The sequence below is a fragment of the Ictalurus punctatus genome, chromosome 11 (assembly GCF_001660625.3).
Source record: "Ictalurus punctatus breed USDA103 chromosome 11, Coco_2.0, whole genome shotgun sequence".
Lineage (NCBI taxonomy): Eukaryota > Metazoa > Chordata > Actinopteri > Siluriformes > Ictaluridae > Ictalurus > Ictalurus punctatus.
Window position 1 is genome coordinate 6,617,762 of NC_030426.2, and position 20,282 is coordinate 6,638,043.

Genomic DNA, 20,282 nt, shown 5'->3' on the forward strand with positions numbered 1-20,282 from the left:
AAAAATCTTAACATCATAACTTTGCCTGCTGTCATCCACACAGAGTATGTACAGTGCATACGGAAAGTTTTCACAGTGCTTCACTTTTTCCACATTTTGTTATGTTACAGCCTTATTCAAAAATGGATTAAATTCATTATTTTCCTCAAAATTCTACAAATACCTCATAATGACAACATGAAAAAAGTTTTTTGAAATCTTTGCAAATTTATTAAAAATAAAAAACCAAAAAAAAAACCCCACATGTGCATAAGTATTCACAGCCTTTGCCATGACACTCAAAATTGAGCTCAGGTGCATCCTGTTTCCACTGATCATCCTTGAGATGTTTCTATAACTTGATTGGAGTCAGTTGATTGGACATGTTTTGGAAAGGCACACATCTGTCTATATAAGGTCCCACAGTTAACAATGCATGTCAGAGCACAGACCAAGCCATGAAGTCCAAGGAATTGTCTGTAGACCTCTGAGACACAATTGTATCGAGGCACAGATCTGGGGAAGGGTACAGAAACATTTCTGCAGCATTGAAGGTCCCAATGAGCACAGTGGCCTCCATCATCCGCAAATGAAAGAAGTTTGGAACCAGAAGGACTCTTCCTAGAGCTGGCCGCCTGACCAAACTGAGCGTTCGGGGGAGAAGGGCCTTTGTCAGGGAGGTGACCAAAAACCCGATGGGCTCAACTCTGTGGAGAGAGGAGAACCTTCCAGAAGAACAACCATCTCTGCAGCACTCCACCAATCAGACCTGTATGGTAGAGTGGTCAGACGGAAGCCACAGCTCGCCTGGAGTTTGCCAAAAGGAACCTGAAGGACTCTCACACCATGAGAAACAAAATTCTCTGGTCTGATAAAACGAAGATTGAACTCTTTGGCCTGAATTGCAAGCATCATGTCTGGAGGAAACCAGTCACCACTCATCACCTGGCCAATACCATCCCTACAGTGGGTATGTTTTTCAGTGGCAGGAACCGGGAGACTAGTCAGGATCGAGGGAAAGATGAATGCAGCAATGTACAGAGACATCCTTTATGAAAACCTGCTCCAGAGTGCTCTGGACCTCAGACTGGGGCGAAGGTTCATCTTCCACCAGGACAACGACCCTAAGCACACAGCCAAGATAACAAAGGAGTGGACAACTACAGGACAACTCTGTGAATGTCCTTGTGTGAATGTCCTTGAGTGGCCCAGCCAGAGCCCAGACTTGAACCCGATTGAACATCTCTGGGGAGATCTGAAAATGGCTCTGCACTGACGCTCCCCACCCAACCTGATGGAGCTTGAGAGGTCCTGCAAAGAAGAATGTGAGAAACTGCCCAAAAATAGGTGTGCCAAGCTTGTAGCATCATTCTCAAAAAGACTTGAGGCTGTAATTGGTGCCAAAGATGCTTCAACAAAGTATTGAGCAAAGACAGTGAATACTTATGTACATGTGCTTTTTTTGTTTTTTGTTTAATAAATTTGCAAAGATTTCAAATAAGCTTCTTTCATGTTGTCATTATGGGGTATTGTTTGTAGAATTTTGAGGAAAATAATGAATTTAATATATTTTGGAATAAGGCTGTAACATAACAAAATGTGGAAAAAGTGAAGCGCTGTGAATACTTTCCGGATGCACTTTGAGCACTTTTCTCTGTCTTGATGACGTGATAGTGCAGACATTTTGACAGCTGGTATCTGATCACTCACTCAACTGTTTGTGAAGCTTTTGTCTGTTTTGGTATGATGTATAACTTCTAAAAACCTGATCAGATCACGAGAAAAGCACACTTAGCTAGTGACGTTTAGACATCTTTAGGCGGTTCAACCAGTTTTTCACAGTTTAATTTTTGGCCCTATTTTTCAGCCCTACCACAGAAAACAATTGCACATAATAAAATAATTCTAGTAAAGATCTGCTGTCTTAAAACACATAATGTGGCGTACTCACCGACAGCCTATTTTGTGAGACTGTGACCAAAGAGCGTTGGTAACATATATTTGGCAGTATCAGATTTTCTTCAGAGTGTGAAACTACTACAACACTGGTCTAAAACACACATGAGGACAGCATAGGATTCTGCAAAACTCACAGGAAAGCTACAGATATGGTAGTGGCAATAATGAAACATAAATAAATGTGCTAATGGACAGAAAAGATCCTTATTACTTCAAGCTCACTTTGAAGAATGTCTCTGTTTATACAACCCTGTTTCCTGCATGAGCCTGGGTCTTGCTGATTGATTATGCAAGCAGAACATAGTGAGTATCTATAAATGCAAGTCAATCCTTTAAGGATCTTCATCATATAATATGACATGGAGAACACATTCTATTGCACAACCTATTATAGAGTTCAGGTAAGATTTTATTAAGATCATTACATACTGTGTGACAAGTACGAGACCACTGAAATCACACAGTCAATGACTTGCTTTAACCAATGTGATTTTTGCAGGGAAACTACATGAACGTTTTATTAAAGTATAATACGTAAAATTATATTATTAGTCGAAAAACTCAACTTTGGTCCAAATAAAATTTTCCTAATTTTTCCAGAATTTAGACAGGCTTTATACAGGCCACCACACATTTGATGTGAATTTTTCAATCAATAATGAGGAATGATAGCACTTATTGGTCAATATATTTTGACAGTGATACACACTGTATTATTCATACATCTTATGTTGACATGCAACTTGTCAGAACACTTGATAATCATTGCTCATGTGATATCACACCATTGCTAATTACATGGCACATTGCTTCTAAGTGTCAGGCACTTCACATACTTCAAAATGTGAGGAAACTGTGCTTCTCATTAACCTGAAAAATAAAAATAATGTTGTAACCAGCATTTGTCCCAAAATATATTGTTTCCACATTTTATCTTTGCCATGTTTACTACCAGAATTGTGCAGATTGACACTGGGCTCGACATTGCACAACATTGCACAACATACATGGCGGCCTTGTCCCTGTCGCAACATACAGCACCTTCAATAAGAAACATGTCTCTCCATGCAGCGAGTCCCTGCATGCATTAACAGCCAAGCAGGCAGAAAGCCATCTTTTGCGTTGACTGTAAATTCTCATTTTGAGTTTTGCTCCACACTCAAGTGGAGGCCTGTGGAGCTGCTTTGGTAAAGGATTACAGGTATTTACAAGCTGTGATAGGCAACCAAATGGTGAGCATGCTTAAGTGATTTTCTATCTAAAACATATTATGATTGTACAAATAGATCCAACAAATGCTTTCAGATGCATTTCTTTTATGATTGACAAATACTATGAAAGTGGGTAGAAGACCTGCTGATCTGCCCTGTTTAAAATTTCTCAGTTGCTGAACTCTCATCTATGGTCTTAATGAGTGATTATAAATCAAATTCAAATTTTATAACACCACAGTTATAGCCTCAACAAATCTGGTTACGTTGCAAGATCATCACTTGTAGGCCTGTCTTCTAAGACTTTCGCCATAATTTGGTGGTGGTGAACACAAATTGAGAAAGAGAAGGAGCGCGAGAGAGAGCAAGAGAGCGAGCGAGCAGAGGTGCCTGTAGGCAGAGACCAGCATTTATGGTTCAGCTAAAGGTAAAACTCATTACTTGGCCTGCTGTCACTAAACAGCTGTCCTACATGGCTCAAGGGCTGTTAGACTCAAGTGACAGCACAAGTTACAAGAAGCTGAGAATATACTTCTGACACACTGTATTTTACTTATACTAACCAAACAAACCCACAAAAATAGCTCCTGTTTTCAGTTCAGCAACAAATCACAGAGAGACAATTTGTCAGTGGTGGTAAACAGGAGTATGATCAAATTCAGAATACCTTTAGCATGCTACAACCTAACACATTCATTAAAAGCTCACTAAAACTAGCAGCTGCTTGAGACGAAGACCATCTGAGCTTAGTCGTTAAAAGAAACAAATAAGCTACACATCAGCATAAGATGCTGTCTAGTATAGCAATCATGTCATGTCTGAAAACTTGAATGGAGTTTCTCAGACAATAAGTGTTTCCAGTCTAGGGTGAATCACAGCCCAACCACACTCATTTCCTGCACGTGTTTATCTAGAAAAAAAGAGGGGGAGATGCAAGCTGCCCAGACTTGTTCGTAACACGCAAGATGGAGGGAAGAAGAGCCGAGTGGAGAACCTTGTCTACCTAAAGCATTTTTGTTTTAGGAGACATACAGAAAAGTGAACAATTCAAACCAGAAACCATTGTGGCATTGATTATCTGACAGTGAATATGGCTTGAATGCTGTTTGCTGAATAATAATAGTTGAGTGCAGCAAGGATACAGCTGCATGCTCATGAGTCTTCTGTGGGAAAGTGATGCATGAGGTACAGTAAATAGTCACTATCTACGCTAAATCTCTGACTTGCAGCCGTTCAGAATTTGTGCCATCTTTGTCGTACTCAAACAAAACTCATCATAGACACAGTTAGTTGTCACCATCTACGAACATGGACATCACACATGTCACTGTATCATGCTGAATGCTTTTTCTTACGAAATGTAATTCTACTCTTGAGCATTCTTTTCATGATCTGGAGAAAGGTTCAGGTCTGCTGCTCTGTACCATGCTCTGTCTTTTTTGGCTTATTGTGCAGGAGGATTCATGTATTTATAGTAGATGCTGGCTACCTTCCAGTGTAAAGATCTGAACATAAAGAAGCTGCACACTGACGAAACTTGTCAGTGTCACCTTGTCAAAGAGCAATCCTTTGTATACAACAGCAAGCGAGAAAGAGTCACCTAAATGAAAAAAAAATGCTCCATCAAGCCTATCACTATTTAATAATCTGTACCTGCTATTTATCTGCAGAACAATCAGCACTTGGCAGGATCTAAGTTTGGAGCTGAAGTTCAGGATAATATTTCTCATGTGCTGCACAAACCTTTGGCCATGGGCACAAAGTAAAAAAAAAAGTGAACTAACAGAGGAGTATAAAATAAAGAAATTACATGTGCATTAGCAATTTCCAAAGCCTTGTGTAAAGCAAGCCTTTTATCATGAAATTCCTATGAGTAAAATTAAAAAAAAATTTTTTTAAAGCACCCAAGCAATCATATTATAAATACAGTGCCCTCCACTAATAGTAGCACCCTTGGTAAATATGAGCAAAGAAAGCTGTGAAAAATTGTCTTTATTGTTTAACCTTTTGATCTTTTGTTAAAATAATTAACAAAAATACTCTGCTCTCATGGATATAAAACAATTGCCGACACAACACAAGTTTATCCATAAACAAATATCTTAGTTAAATATATGTGCAACAATTATCAGCACCCCTATGAATTCATATGATAAAAATATATTTTTAAAATATATATTCCCATTCATATTTTTTTTTTCTTAGTACACCTGGGTGACTAAGAACAGGAACTAGTTAAACCATGACTTCCTGTTTCACAGGGGTATAAATATGAAGTAGCACAGGCCAAATACCATTCATCACAATGGGAAAGACCAAGGAATATAGCTGTGATGTCTGGCAAAAGGTTGTTGAGCTTCACAAAATGTTAAGTGGCTATAAGAAAATAGCAAAAGCATTGAAAATGTCCATTTCCATCATCAGAGCAATAATTAAGAAGTTCCAGTCAACTGTAAATGTTATGAATCCACCTGGAAGAGGATGTGTGTCTATATTGTCTCAGTGCACTGTGAAGAGGATGGTTCGAGGGGCCAGAAAATCTCCAAGGATCACAGCTGGAAAATGGCAGAAGTTAGTTTCGCCTTAGGGTCAGAAAGTCTCCAAAACTACAATCTGAAGTCACCTACATCACCACCAAGTTTTTTGAAAGGGTTAAGAAAAAAAAAGCCTCTACTCTCATCCAAAAACAAATTCAAGCGTCTTCAGTTTGCCAGACACTACTGGAACTTCAAATGGGATTGCTTCTATGGTCAGATGAAACCAAAATAGAGCTTTTTGGCAACAAACACCAGAGGTTGTTTTTCCCATACAGAGAGGTACCTTATGGAAAAGTACCCCATGCCCACGGTTAAATGTGGTGGTGGATCTTTAATGTTTTGGGGCTGTTTTTCTGCCAGAGGACTTGGACATTTTGTTAGGATACATGGCATCAAAACCTGACTGCCTCTGCCAGAAAGCTTAAATTGGGCCGTGGTTGGATCCTCCAGCAAGACAATGATCCAAAACATACATCAAAATCAGCAGAAAAATGGTTTAACTGATCACAAAATCAAGGTCCTGCCATGGCCATCCCAGTCCCTTGATTTGAAACCCATAGAAAACCTTTGGGGTGAACTGAAGAGGAGAGTTCACCAGCGTGGATCTCGAAATTTGAAGGATCTGGAGAGATTCTGAATGTAGCAATGGTCTCAGATCTCTTGCCATGTATTCTCCAACCTCATCAGGCATAATAGGAGAAGAGCTGTTATCTTGGCAAAGGAAGGTAGCAGTAAGTATTGACTAAAAGGGTGCCAATAATTGTGGCACACCTATATTTAACAAATATATATATTTTTGGATAAACCTGTGTTCTGACCCAAATTTTTCACAGCCTTCTTTGCTCATATTTACCAAGGGTTCCAATATTAGTTTAGGGCACTGTATATAAATAAATACTTCAGTTAAGTCAGCTTTAAACAATGCTGATACAAATATCAGTCAAGTAGGTAGTATAAGAGTATATAAAGATGTAATTAAAAAATAGTAGAAACAAAATGGTAAATTTAACCTGGCTGCTGATGTAATTTTTTCGGCAGCAGTATTGAGAGAGAATTCTCCATACTTAATTATTTTATTAAGCATTTAAATATCTTTTAAATACAAACATGGAGCATACAAACAGGCCTGGATTTTGTGTGTGTGTGTGTGTGTGTGTGTGTGTGCGTGTGTGTGTGTGTGTGTGTGTGTGTGTGTGTGTAACGGGTTGCAGCCAGTCACATTGTATGACGTGTCTGACTTGAGGCATAATTATTTATTCTGTTACAGATTTAGACTGGGATTTGTGGCTCTACTTGAATTCCTTTTAGCAAAATATTTTGAAATTTGATTCCACAGAAATGAAACTAAAAATCTGATGACCGATATGACAAAAAGGAATCATGAAATATGAGAAGAGAACTGATACATTGATATGTCTACTTTTTTCTTTCTTTTTTTTTTTTTTTAGATTTAATTGTCAGTCAGAAGTTGCTCCAGTTTCACAGGCTGTAGTGGCAGCTACAGATTTAGAAAAATGTTGTGCATGAATTACAAATCATGGTTCATGGGTTGGCAAGAATACTGGTTCTACTTAAAATAATCACAAGTTGAACCCAAAATTAGCTGTCTAATCCATGACTTGTTTCTCAATATAAAAGAACCTCATCAGTACAAGCTTATTTCCTCGCATCTTTTCCAGAATCATACCATCAAGCCAATGTGCTACAATATGTGATTTAAAGCGCATATAAATAAATAAATAAATATATATATATATATATATATATATATATATATATATATATATATATATATATATATCAGTGCTTTTTCATCATGTTTAAGGGGCAGTCTGAGCTACTAATTTGTAGGTGAGAGTCATGCATCATCCTTTTCCTCTCTATCATCTCTATTCTATACAATATTTACTGATGACCCTGACCCTTATGTTCCAAACTAAATATTTAATTTATTTGAACTGAATGATCTAGGCCAGTAGATATATGGTAATGTAGTGATCACTGTAAAGAGCAAAAATAAATAGAACACTGAAAATGCATTAACCTTCTCTGTCAGGGACTGCTGTCTTGTGTAATAAGCTGAGATATGCGGGAATTTGAGGAATTCCCATGAACCAGTGAACATGAAAGATTCAGAATACTTAAGGAAATTTCTAAGGACAGGTTAGATGGGAGACCAGAAATCTGCACTTTTTCCCCACAACATGAAATGTTGATTTACAGATTTACTTACACATGGAACATGTCCAAACCAGGCTGTTTAAGGCCACTACAGTTACACTCATAAAAGAAGGACAGCTTATATGACTAAATGTGTTTTGGGAGTGTCTCATTATAAGCTGTTTTTAACCAGTAGTTAAAGATGTTACATCTAATGTTATGAGTATTGGTTTAACATTTTCCCCACGCATGATGGTAGACTGGCATGCTGTCTTCTATGTGTGTGTGTGTGTGTGTGTGTGCGTGTGTGTGTGTGAGAGAGAAAGAGAGAGAGAGAGCGAGAAAGAGAGAGAGAGAGAGAAAACCATGCCCACCTGTTTCTCCAGGCTTTCATAAGCAACTGTGCTGATGACAAACTTTGCAGAAAGGTATGAGAGCTTAAGTTTTAGAGGAAAGGGTAAATTGAGAGAGAGAGAGAGAGAGAGAGAGAGAGAGAGAGAGAGAGAGTCAGTGCAACAGGAATGCTGTCAAGACAGACCTGCACTTTCTAGCCAAGCGTAACAAATTCATACACATGCAAAATATATGTTCAGATATTTCAGAAATATGTATATTCCCAATTCTCCCTCTTTCCAACAAGTACCAACCCATCGTTGTGATTTTTACTATCATTTTTATTGTTACTAGTATTAATATGGGTGCACGGTGGCTTAGTGGTTAGCACGTTTGCCTCACACTGCCAGGGTTGGGGTTCAATTCCCACAGCTCTGTGTGTGCGGAGTTTTCATGTTCATGTTTTCAGGCTGATTGGTGTGTCTAAAGTGTCCGTAGTGTATGAATGGGTGTATGAATGTGTGTGTGATTGTGTGCCCTGCGATGGACCGGCACCCTGTCCAGGGTGTACCCCGCCTTGTGCCCGATGCTACCTGGGATAGGCTCCAGGTTCCCCCGTGACCCTGAAGAGGAGTAAGCGGTTGAAGATGGATGGATGGATAGTATTAATATTAATTTCTTTAATCTCCAATCTTTTTTATGAGCACTATGCTATGTATTTAAGTGTAATGTGTTTGTTAATAAAAGTTTAATTTTTTATGATGCTCTGGCAATACTGTAGAAATCTTTTTGAAGACTTAAATATCTACAAACGCAAAGCAGAAGTACTGCAGTTATATGTGAATAAGACATTACTGATATTACTGATATTCCAACTGGGACTGGGGTGTATACAGAAGGGGCTGAGGTGTATACCACAAGGTTACCCAATGTACTCAATGACTGTACTCAAGGTATAACCAGACAGGTTGGTTCAAATTGAAGTTGTTTTTCTAGCAATAAATCAAAGCCCAGAGGCATGATGTACGATATAACAGATGTGTGTTAGAGCATAGTGCTGTCAGTACGGTTTTCTCATCCTGCTTTAAACTGCTTTAAGCCTAGAATGTCTAGAACATAAACTGGTCAGATAACATCAACAGAGCAATGATGAACGCTTAATTTGTGTCGGTATGCTAATGCTAAATGATATATAAGATAAAGCAATTAAAAGTCACTTTATAACACAGGGTTTCTAAAGTGCCAAGTATTTTAACAATTCTTCTTTAAGAGGATTAATATACTGTATACATTATAATACAATTTTTCTTAAGTGTTGTTTGACATACTTTTAACTCTAGCGTCCTTAAGGGAACAATTTTCACAATCAGCTGCCAGTAATGTTCAACACAGACCAGAATTTCAGGTTTTTAAGTTTTGAGTCCCTCCTCCCGGTAAATCTCTCTTTTTTGCATGCAATGCTTTTTCATGTCTGTGCTCAATGTAAAAAAAAAACAAAAAAAAACAAAAAAAAACATTACTGTTATAAATTACCTGATTGGAAACTGTTGTTATATTCAGCATGTTCCTATCATCATGTACACTAAACAATACATTAAACTGCATGCAGATTTGCAGTGTCCTTATAGATTTGTGTTCAATTTCAGCTGGAATTAAAAGCCTACTATGAGTGGGTAGATGTAGACATGACCACTTGTTACAAGATAAATCCAGAATCTTCCTAAATCTTGCTAAATTAATAACCTTTCATAATCTTGGCATTTTGGATGGTTGATTGTAACAGTTAAGAACAGGCAAGACGTGGCATCTTGCGAGGCCATAATTGCATGAACCAAATTTAGATTTCTGAAATCTCTCTCTCTCTCTCTCTCTCTCTCTCTCTCTCTCTCTCTCTATCTCTCTCTCACTCACACATACACACACACACACACACACACACACACAACTTGGTGACAGGTGTTAAGGAATGAGGTGTGTCTTTGTCGTATATGTCATCATGTGGAGCAATCGAGGTGCTGGGAAAGTGTTCCTCAGTTAAGGTGACAGAGAAGCTATACTGAGAACAGAAAACAGTTTATTTCTTCTATCTAATTACACAGAAAGAGAATAGAAATAGAGAGACAGAAAGATAGAGAGAGAGCGTGCTGAAATGAGAACAGAAAACAGTTTATTTCTTCTATCTAATTACACAGAAAGAGAATAGAAATAGAGAGACAGAAAGATAGAGAGAGAGCGCGCTGAAAGGCAAGTAGGGGCGTGTAGAAATCTCTCTGAAATCTACCCCTTTATTTCTAATGGCAGGCTCACAGCAGTACTACTCAGTTTAGTGTTTAGTACTTCCCCTGGTTTAAGTTACCTGTATCGCCTCAGCTAATAATCAGTGCTTTCAGGAAGTGAATGAGGCATATTAGAGTAGAATCACAAATAATCTCTGCTGTATTATTTCTCTCCAAAACATCACTTTGACTTGACTTTTGGTGAAACTCCTATGCTTCTAGGTTATAAACCATATGAAATAAGTTGCAATAAGATCAAATAAGATAAGATAAAAAATATATTTTTCTCAGAAGATTATTTTTTCTTCAGTGGTACAGTACCGTCAGCTTTATTGCTCAGCTACACTGACTTTCCAACAGACAGGAAAAATATGTGTCCAGGAAGACAGTTAACAGAAAAAAGGGTTGTGTTTCAACATGTCAAAATGAAGGCTGGTAAATACATACAGTGCGCTTAATAAGATATACCATGTAACCCTTATAGTGTCTGTTAAGGATTTGTTTCTTTTTTATACAAATGAGCGGATCAACAGTGAGAGGATATACAAATGTGCAGAATTATCTGGAGTGTGAATGCATATTAACAAACTATTCATAATGCTTTTTGTACAGTCTGAAGTGTCTCTTATATTTTTCTAAATTAAAACCAGATGTAGTTTATCGACATTGGGGTGTAATCTCTGATGTGTTCTTTTAGTGAAGAAACAAGTACATTCAGGATTTCTGCTGATATTGAATGTTCAGAGTTAAGTATATTTATTTTGAACCCTCCTGGTATCTTAATATGTCATTTCATAATGTGATACTTTGACATTTAATGCAAAATAAGCTAATGTTGAGTTATGTGTCCAAAAAAATGAAATGATAAGTAAGGATAATTGATGATTTGAGTAGTTCATCTATACCAGCACCTGTAAGGCAAGCATTTTCCATTACCTTTCTATATTGACACACAACAGACTTAATCCCCTTCATCCACCGGTATGGCAGGTTGAGTTTGTTTGCCTGACTTGGCACAAACATTCTGCTGATACCATGCAATGCTAGGTTAGGCTAAGCTAATCTAACCTTTCTAGCCTCCTCCCAGCTATTACTATCTGTGAAAGGCAAGAAAAGGAAGTGGTTGAAAAAGAAAGAGAGAGATAGAGAGAAAGAGGTGGGAGAGGGCACACCGAGCAGCATGTGTGTGTGTAAACATCCTGCAGGCAATTGGAGTCATCCTGGGAAATATTTATCTTAGCTGGTAACGCAAAGAGGCAGCCAAAGCCTTAGTCTGGCCTTTAGCTATTTTCTCTGAAAAAAATCTGACAGAGGAGGGAGAGCATATGGATGGGGAGGGACACGGAGAGGGCAAATGACCGAGGTTACAAAGGATAGCTGGGGATAGAGATAGGGCAAGGGAAGACAAGGTGGAGTAGAGGAGTAGAAATGGATAAATGGATGTAGACAAGAATGCCTTGTTGGTGGTGCGATGGGGAGTGGTTGAATATCCAGTGGGGGAAGGAGATGGATGTAGCAGTGAAAGACCTGTAGGGTAGAGACAAGGGATGAGACAAAGGCATGGGTTTGGAGTTGAGGAAAACACAGAAAAGATGGCATGCGGTTGTGTGCGTGTGTGTTGGGGTTGAGGTGTATAGTTGGTTGGTTGATGTTTTTATATCTTTGTAGAGACCAATAGTGGTGACATTTGGCTGGTTCCCATGAGAATTTTTTCTTCCCCATCCAAAATAAATAAATAAATAAGTAATAATAAAGAGGGCGCACGGTGGCTTAGTGGTTAGCACGTTCGCCTCACACCTCCTGACCCTGAAGAAGGAATAAGCGGTAGAAGATGGATGGATGGATGGATAATTGGATAATAATAAAGACTCAAAATGTTTCCTTTTCATTACTGAGCTTATGGTTGTAGTTAGTTTAAGTGTAGACATAGTGTTAATTAGCTGGATTAATAATCATCTCAATGAAAGGTTCTCACAAGCATAAGGATACTAATATAAACATTATGTGTAATTCTGGAGAATTTATGAAAGAGTTAGGTCAAAACATGTAACACGGTGTTAGAGGTTTTATGCAACCTCAATATCAATACCATCAATTATCATTATGAGTTGACTGGCTGGGCACTGTGTTACTATAGTTTTTTTTAATCCATATCTTGCAATTTATTAGCTATTTTTTATTTACAGCACTCTGAGAAAGTGTTAAAAAGTACACATAGTGTTTCATAGGAGTCTTATGAATGTAAATAAGCTGTATTTGGAATGGATTGTATCAGTAATCATTTTAATACAAGTAGCATTCAATTGCATGCTCCTGTAAGAAGTAGATATGGTATTAAAGTATTGGCAGGAATGTCTCCAACTGCCATCTTACCTTTTGAGATATGTACTTATGTCTTAGTACTATAATTTGATATAGTAATATAAATAGAATAATTTTAATGCCCCCAAACTAAAGTATGCACCATATTTACATTTATAACACTCTTATGAAACAATATTTGTACCTTCCATAACTTTTTCAAAGTGTCACGAATTTGCTAGTAAAAGCAAGCTAATAACTTATAGTAAGATTGATAAAAAAATTTTTTTTTACAGTAACACAATATCTCAGTCAACTCATTAAGATAATTAATGGCTGTTGATTTCTCTTATATGTAAAGGAAAAGTTGTATAAAACATCCAATATCATCTTACATGGTTAGCACAACCTCTGGGGTTGTGGGGTTTGAATTATGCCTCTTCTCTGTGTGTATGGAGTCTGAATGTGCTCCCCATGCTTCAGGGGCTTCCTCTGGGTACTCTGGTCTCCTCCCCCAGTCCAAAGACATGCGGTGTAGGCTGATTGGCATCTCTAAATTGTCTGTAGTGTGTGAATGGGTGTGTGAGTGTGTGCGATGGGTTGGCACCCCATTCAGTCCCCGGGGTAGACTCCAGGCTCCCCACAACACTGTTTAGGATAATTGGTACAGAAAATGGAAGGATGGATGGATGTTTTAACATACGCCTTTCATAAATTCTTCAGAATTGCTTTATAAAATACTTACAAAATGTTTATGAATGTGTTTTAAAGGTACTATGTAGGTACCCTTGAAATAAAGTGTTAACATGACTTTTAAGTCTTTTGTTACTTTTGTAGTAATTGTATTTTTTTCTAATTTGCTATAAAATACTGAAGTTGATCTCACATCAGTAAAATATCTGCTCAGAGCAAATACTCCAGTCTTTGTGTGCATACCCAATATCTAACTGGTTCTCCATCTGCCAGTCGGTCAGGTTAACTGTCAATTCAGAGGGATTCTCCCCTACTATAATCAGTACTTATGCGTCTAGGAATATAGTCAAGGCAGGATATATATATATATATATATATGTGTGTGTGTGTGTGTGTGTGTGTGTGTGTGTGTGTGTGTGTGTGTGATTTTAGGGGGTGTGGATTTAAAGGAAAAACTGCTCGAGGGTGTTTTTTTTTTTATATTTAAAAGCTAAAACAGCTAGCATCAGCTAACTCCAGTCAAAACACCTTTAACTATTCAACTAATGACTAAAGTTAATTTAATGTGGGATAAGCCGGATTGAGACTGTTTGATGTGGTGGTGACTGTAAGTGTGAGATGTGGTGGAAGGGCTGAATGACTGTGGTCATGTGAGCTTATCTCAGTGCAAAGTGCTAAAAATAATTGTGGACAGAAACCTGTACAGCCCACACCTGGACCACTTCACCAGTAAAATGCATGAGTAGTGCAACAGAACAAACTAAAGTTGTGAAAAAAAGCACACACGAGAACAAACTAAAGTTGTGCAGCTGCAGTTAAATGAGCTGAATATGGGACTCATGCTGTTGGTATGTCTGGTATGGAGGCATTAATAAAGAGACCACATGTAAAGGAAAAATTCTTACTCAGTAAATACTAAAGCCTTCTACTTCTTCTTCTTCTTCTTCTTCTTCTTCTTCTTCTTCTTCTTCTTCTTCATAAACCAATAAGTGGCATCAAAATGATAAACTTTCAGACGCCTTTAGTTAATAAAACTTGTGTCTTCTGTTTATACCAAACACTAGGTTTATCCTGAATCATGTAGCACAAACATCCATTTCTAGTGCCTGAGAGAATGACAAAACTGGATGCCACATCAAAATGATCTAAGATAGGTTTCTCTCTACTGACACTACACAGAACTAACCAACTCCTTATGATGGTTAAAGAGATGGTTACAGAGGTTAGTAAGTAAGTTACTGGAGTAAGTGGAAATATCTTGAATATAGTATAATTTATGTAACATTCTGATAAGATAACCCTAGATTGTTAAACCTATTTTAAGGCTTTTTAACTAACTAACTAACTAACTAACTAACTAACTAACTAACTAACTAACTAACTAACTAACTAACTAATTAATTAATTAATTAATTAATTAGTTGATTAATAATTAATTATGCAATTAATTAATTACTTAATTATTATTGTTATTATTATTATTATTAGTAGTAGTAGTAGTATCATCATCATCATCATCATCATTATTATTATTATTATTATTATTATTATTATTATTATTATTATTATGCTAGTTGAAAGCAGTTATTTCTAGAAAAAAAGCTAAATTATCTGCCAACAAAATAAGAACATTTCAAGCTTGAAATAATCTTATACTGTATTTGGTTTATTGCAATATATTATAGTTCCCATTCTTATTTAATAGGAATAACAAGATAAATACTGGACAAATTTGACTATTTTCAAGAAATTTACACTGGCTAAGATGTCATTTGTATTATGACATCTACATGATGCAAGCATGTCTTAAATGAGTGTATATATATATATATATATATATATATATATATATATATATATATATATATATATATATATATATACATACACACACACACACATACATACATACACATACGCAAGCACATGCACACGCAAGCACACACACACACACACACACAAAGTGGTGCTTGAAAGTTTGTGAAAACGTTTAGAATTTTCTATATATCTTCATAAATATGACCTAAAACATCAGATTTGCACACAAGTCCTAAAAGTAGGCAAAATGACCGAATTAAAGAAAATGTAACCTGCTGTAACCTGCTGGACCTGCTGTAATTTATGCTGAAGATTTTGTGGTAGACCAAATGGTAGGGAAGTACAATAATCCAAGTAGGACATGACCAGAGCATATATAGGAGTGGCAGTGCTGTGAGTTGAGTGGGAGGGGCGAAGACGATTGATGTTGCGCAAGTGGAAATGAGCAGACATGTGCTTCAAAAGAAAGAGTGCTACCCAGAATGACACTCAGACTCTTAACTTTCAAACAGGGAAGGACAGTGGAATTGTCAATGGTCAGAGCAAAACTTTTTGATCTGTCAAGATTAGACTTAGTTCCTACAAGAACAACCTCAGTTTTGTTGCAGTTGAGATTGAGAAAGTTACAAGAAAACCATTATTGTATTTCAAGTAAACAGTTATGAAGGGAAGAAGGTGGGAGAGAAGAATTTGGCTGGTGGACAGATAGAACTGGGTGTCATCTGCATAGCAGTGGAAGCGGATTCAAAATTTCCTAAAAATATACCCGAGGGGTAGAGGCTAGTTTATAAATAATAAAGGGCCCAAAACAGACCCCTGTGGAACACCAGTAGCAACTGGAGAGCACTGTGAATGAAAATGTTTCAATTTAACCAACGGAGTGCAACCAGAGAGATAAGATTTAAACCAAGTCAGAGAAGTGCCGCTAATACCGATGAATACTAATCTCTCTAAGAGGATGTTGTTTGAGATAGTGTCAAAGGCTGCACTTAAATCAAGCAGAATGAGTATAGACAGATGTGTTACATCAGCTAAGATTAACAGATCATTAGTGATTTTGACCAGAGCAGCTTCAGTGCTATGATGAGAGCGTAAACCGGAGTGGAACTGTTAATAAAGGTTATTAGTTAGAAGATGAGTGTGGACCTGAGAAGCAACTATGCTTTCTAAAAAAATTTTTAACTCAGTAATTTTCAAGTATTTGTGGGTCTGTACCAGGTTTCTTCAGTATAGGACTAATCACAGCAGTTTTAAAAGCTCTAGATGAGTGAATAATTTTAGTTATAATGGGGAGCAGGGAGAGGGGAGGGGATCTAGCTGAGAAGTAGATAATTTGAAATTACGGATAGAATTGAATATTTCAATATTCAATATTTCAATATTGAAATATTTCAGTATTTCAATATCACTTTATCCAATATTGGATAAAGTGAACTACAAGCTACATTACACATGGCATTCAATTGCTGGTGATTGTTAAAGATTTTATCCTTAAAAAAAGTCAGAAAAGTGTTCCAATAAGCTGTAGCTTGCATGTGACCTGGAAGAGTGTCAGGGGACGAAAGAAAGTTATTGAGAGTAGAGTAGAGAGTTCTAGTATTAGATTAGTGTAAAAGTCAGATTTTGCTTTAAGAAGCGATTCCTTATATAACAGCATATGGTCATCATACATACTTTCGTGGATATTAACACCAGTTTTAATATGAAGCTGTTCTAAACGACGACCATGGGCTTTAACCTGATGTAATTCAGGGCTATAACAAGGTGCAGAATGAGAAAAAGAAACAGTATGTGCTTTTTAAAGGAACTAAAATGTCCAGGGTATTTAGACGACTGATGCTGTAATGGGAGACCAGTTCATCAAGAGTAGTTACATTTTCATTAATTGATAGGTTATCAAGATTGAGATTGAGAGCACAGTCAAATCAAAATTCTTAATATTACAGAATGTGATGTCACAACATTCACTTTCAATAGATCAACATTGAAAGATACTAATTTGTGATGTGATATAGATAAATCTGATACAGTACAGTTACAGAACAGCAGACAAGGTCAAGAGTATGTCCTCTGGTACGAGTAGAACAATCAATGAACTGCTGGAATCCATAGCTCTCCAGACATGATCCCCATGTATATTAAAATCCCCTAACAGTATTACATTAGGAGACAAAGAACATAAAAAAAAGACAATTCACTTAAGAAATTAGTATCCAGCTTAGGATGACAATGGCTAAGTTAGCTAGCACGCTGTGATCAACAGACCGGCAATGTTTCTTTGAAGGATGTGCAGATGACGACCAGAATGATCTCACAGAATTTGAGCAACTGAAATTGTAGTTTAATCGAGACCCACGATGTATGCATTTCCAACGTGCTTGGTGGAAAGCGTCCAGGTGAAGATGCAAGGTCAGAGGTGGTGGAAAGAAACAGGCTCAAAGCCTGAAAGTTCTGCTGCCGAGTAGTGGGATAATGATGCCACTGGATGACATGGAGAATAGAACATAATCCAGGTGAGCCTAATCCATATAAGCAGCATGTGGATCCTCATTGTTTTAGACTGGAGGCACTCAGATAAAAACAGCAGCTAGCTGGTAAACTAGCAGGTAAAACCAGATAAATTGGGAAGCCTAAGAGTGCAGGAATAATAGTGTGGTGGTTTTCCAGGACCCTTACATCTATTCACAGTTGAATATTGTTCACTTAGGTTAAAACTAGCTGATAGATAAGAAAATCAACCAGAATCAACCAGAAAATCGAAAAATTAACCGAAAAATTTGCCACACCAGCGTTCACTCCTCCGGTGACTATTACAAGAATGATTCACCTTCAAATTTACCTTACATTTTTACCATTTAATTTTTTCCCTGTGCACTGGCTAATGGCCATTCAAAGGTAAGGACATATGACTAGTAGTGATATGTTGTTCATGAACGATTCATTCATTTTGAACAAATTTTTAATATGACTCGGGAACAATTAGTTGTCTCAGAGAGTGATTCATTCATTTTGTGAACATTTTCCTATAGGTTCTGTACAAAAAACAGAAATGATTGCAGTTCACCTCTTGAGTTTTTGGGTTTGAGTCAATCGTTCATCACATCACAGCCTCACTGCATTCAGCCTATGGGGCTGTGACGTGATGAACGTACAACTCGAACCCGAAGACTTGAAAGGTGAACTGCAATCATTAATTATTAAATTAATTATTTCTGTTTCTCATAATTTGGCCGTGACTGCATTAGCCTATAATTTATTTTTTATTCCAAATGTGATCAATGTTCGCCTAAGTACTAGATGTGTTTGGGTGCATACATCCATCCATTTTCTATACCACTTATCCTTCAGAGTCACAGGGAACCTGGAGCCCAGAGGAAACCCAGGGAGCATTGGGCACAAGGCAGGGTACACCCTGGACAGGGTGCCAATCCATCGCAGGACACAATCACATACACATTCACACACCCATTCATACACTATGGACACTTTGGACATGCCAATCAGCCTACCATGCATGTCTTTGGGAGAGGAAACCAGAGTACTCGGAGGAAACCCCTGCAGTATGGGGAGAACACGCAAACTCCGGGAACCAAACCCCAACCTTGGTGTTGTGAGGCAAATGTGGGAACCACTAAGCCAACGTGCACCCGGAACGTAACCTGTAACATGAGATTCAAAGATCTGAGTCAGTAAAATGATCCAAACTTCACCCTTTTTTTTTTTTTTTTTTTTTTTTTTTTGAGATTTTAATTTTGCCTTAATTTCATCAACAGTTGGTATAAATTAAAATCATTTTATTCTGTCAGGGTGTAATTTGTGCCTTGTCTATTTAAAATCCCTTCATCAGTAAATTTGTGTTAGTCAGTATAAGGCAGTTAATGCACACTATAATAATAAGGCAGTTGTCTTTACCTGTCTCTTCGTCTCTCATGTTTGTGGAAATGATCTAGAACTAGAACCTTGGATTCCATTGGTTCCTGTTTTGGCCAGTTCTTGGCACTTTCAGATTTCTGCACTAAATCTTTGCTTGTATTTCCTCATTTGTAAGTATCTTTGGATAAAAGCGTCTGCTAAATGAATAAATGTAAATGTAAAATTGGCAGTGTAATGTCTTCTTTACAATAAGGAAAAGCAGCTAAACAATAGACTAGAATAGACTAGAATTTTTATTTAGTCTCCTTCTCTCGAATAGCATGCCTTTCCATCATTTTAAGTACATGCACAATAAATAGTGCATTTAATGAACTCTTTTATACTATGAGAGAGAATGAGAAAAAGAGTGTGAAGCATGGATTATGTAAGCGCCTGTGGTGCTGCAAGGGCAAATTACATTGCTGTCTCTTCTACTGAGCATCAGACTGACACACACACTGGCACTGTCCCAATCACGTCCTTCCCCAGAGCGCAGTCTAACTCTGCACACACACACACACGCACACACACACACACACACACACACACACACACACACACACACACACACACACACACACACACACACACACACACACTTCAGATCTATTTGTTATTTGTCTTTGTTATGTGAAATATTATGTGCTCATAATATTTTAATGCTACATCCTGACAGCTAAAAGCTAAGGTGCAAAAAAGATTTTCTTTTTTATTCATTCTGCTTAAGCAGGAATAATTGAACATGCTTTTAGAACATTTAGATTAGCTTCAAACACAAAAATGGTAAAGAAATTTGCTTGCCTTATTGTCTCTCTTTTGCATCCCGTCCGTCTGTCTGTCTCTCTTAGTGAACAGGGTTGTAAGGATTGATTAAGCAATTAGCTGAGGATTTATTAAGAGCCCCCCAGCCAGTGCCCTGGGAGACACACTTCTCAATTAAAAGGCTATGGGAGCAGTAAGTGCAGGGAAAACTCTGTGCTATATGTGGTAGAGAGCAAGATTTTAATTAAATTATCATTATCCCCATCCTAATGATTAATGTTTGTGTTTGAACCTTGCCTTAAGCAAGCTTAGGACAACAGTAATGTGTGCGAAGGATATGA

The 20,282-nt window shown here is 37.4% G+C and overlaps 1 long non-coding RNA gene across 1 annotated transcript in view; it reads left to right on the forward strand.

Annotated features, from left to right (window-relative positions):
- Nucleotides 1–3,065: 3,065 nt before the first annotated feature.
- LOC108272039 (uncharacterized) overlaps nucleotides 3,066–20,282 on the forward strand; it is a 29,287-nt gene continuing 12,070 nt past the window's right edge. Inside the window, exon 1 of the long non-coding RNA XR_001813976.3 lies at nucleotides 3,066–3,170. This is a non-coding gene — a long non-coding RNA (uncharacterized LOC108272039). The remainder of the gene's footprint in view (nucleotides 3,171–20,282) is intronic.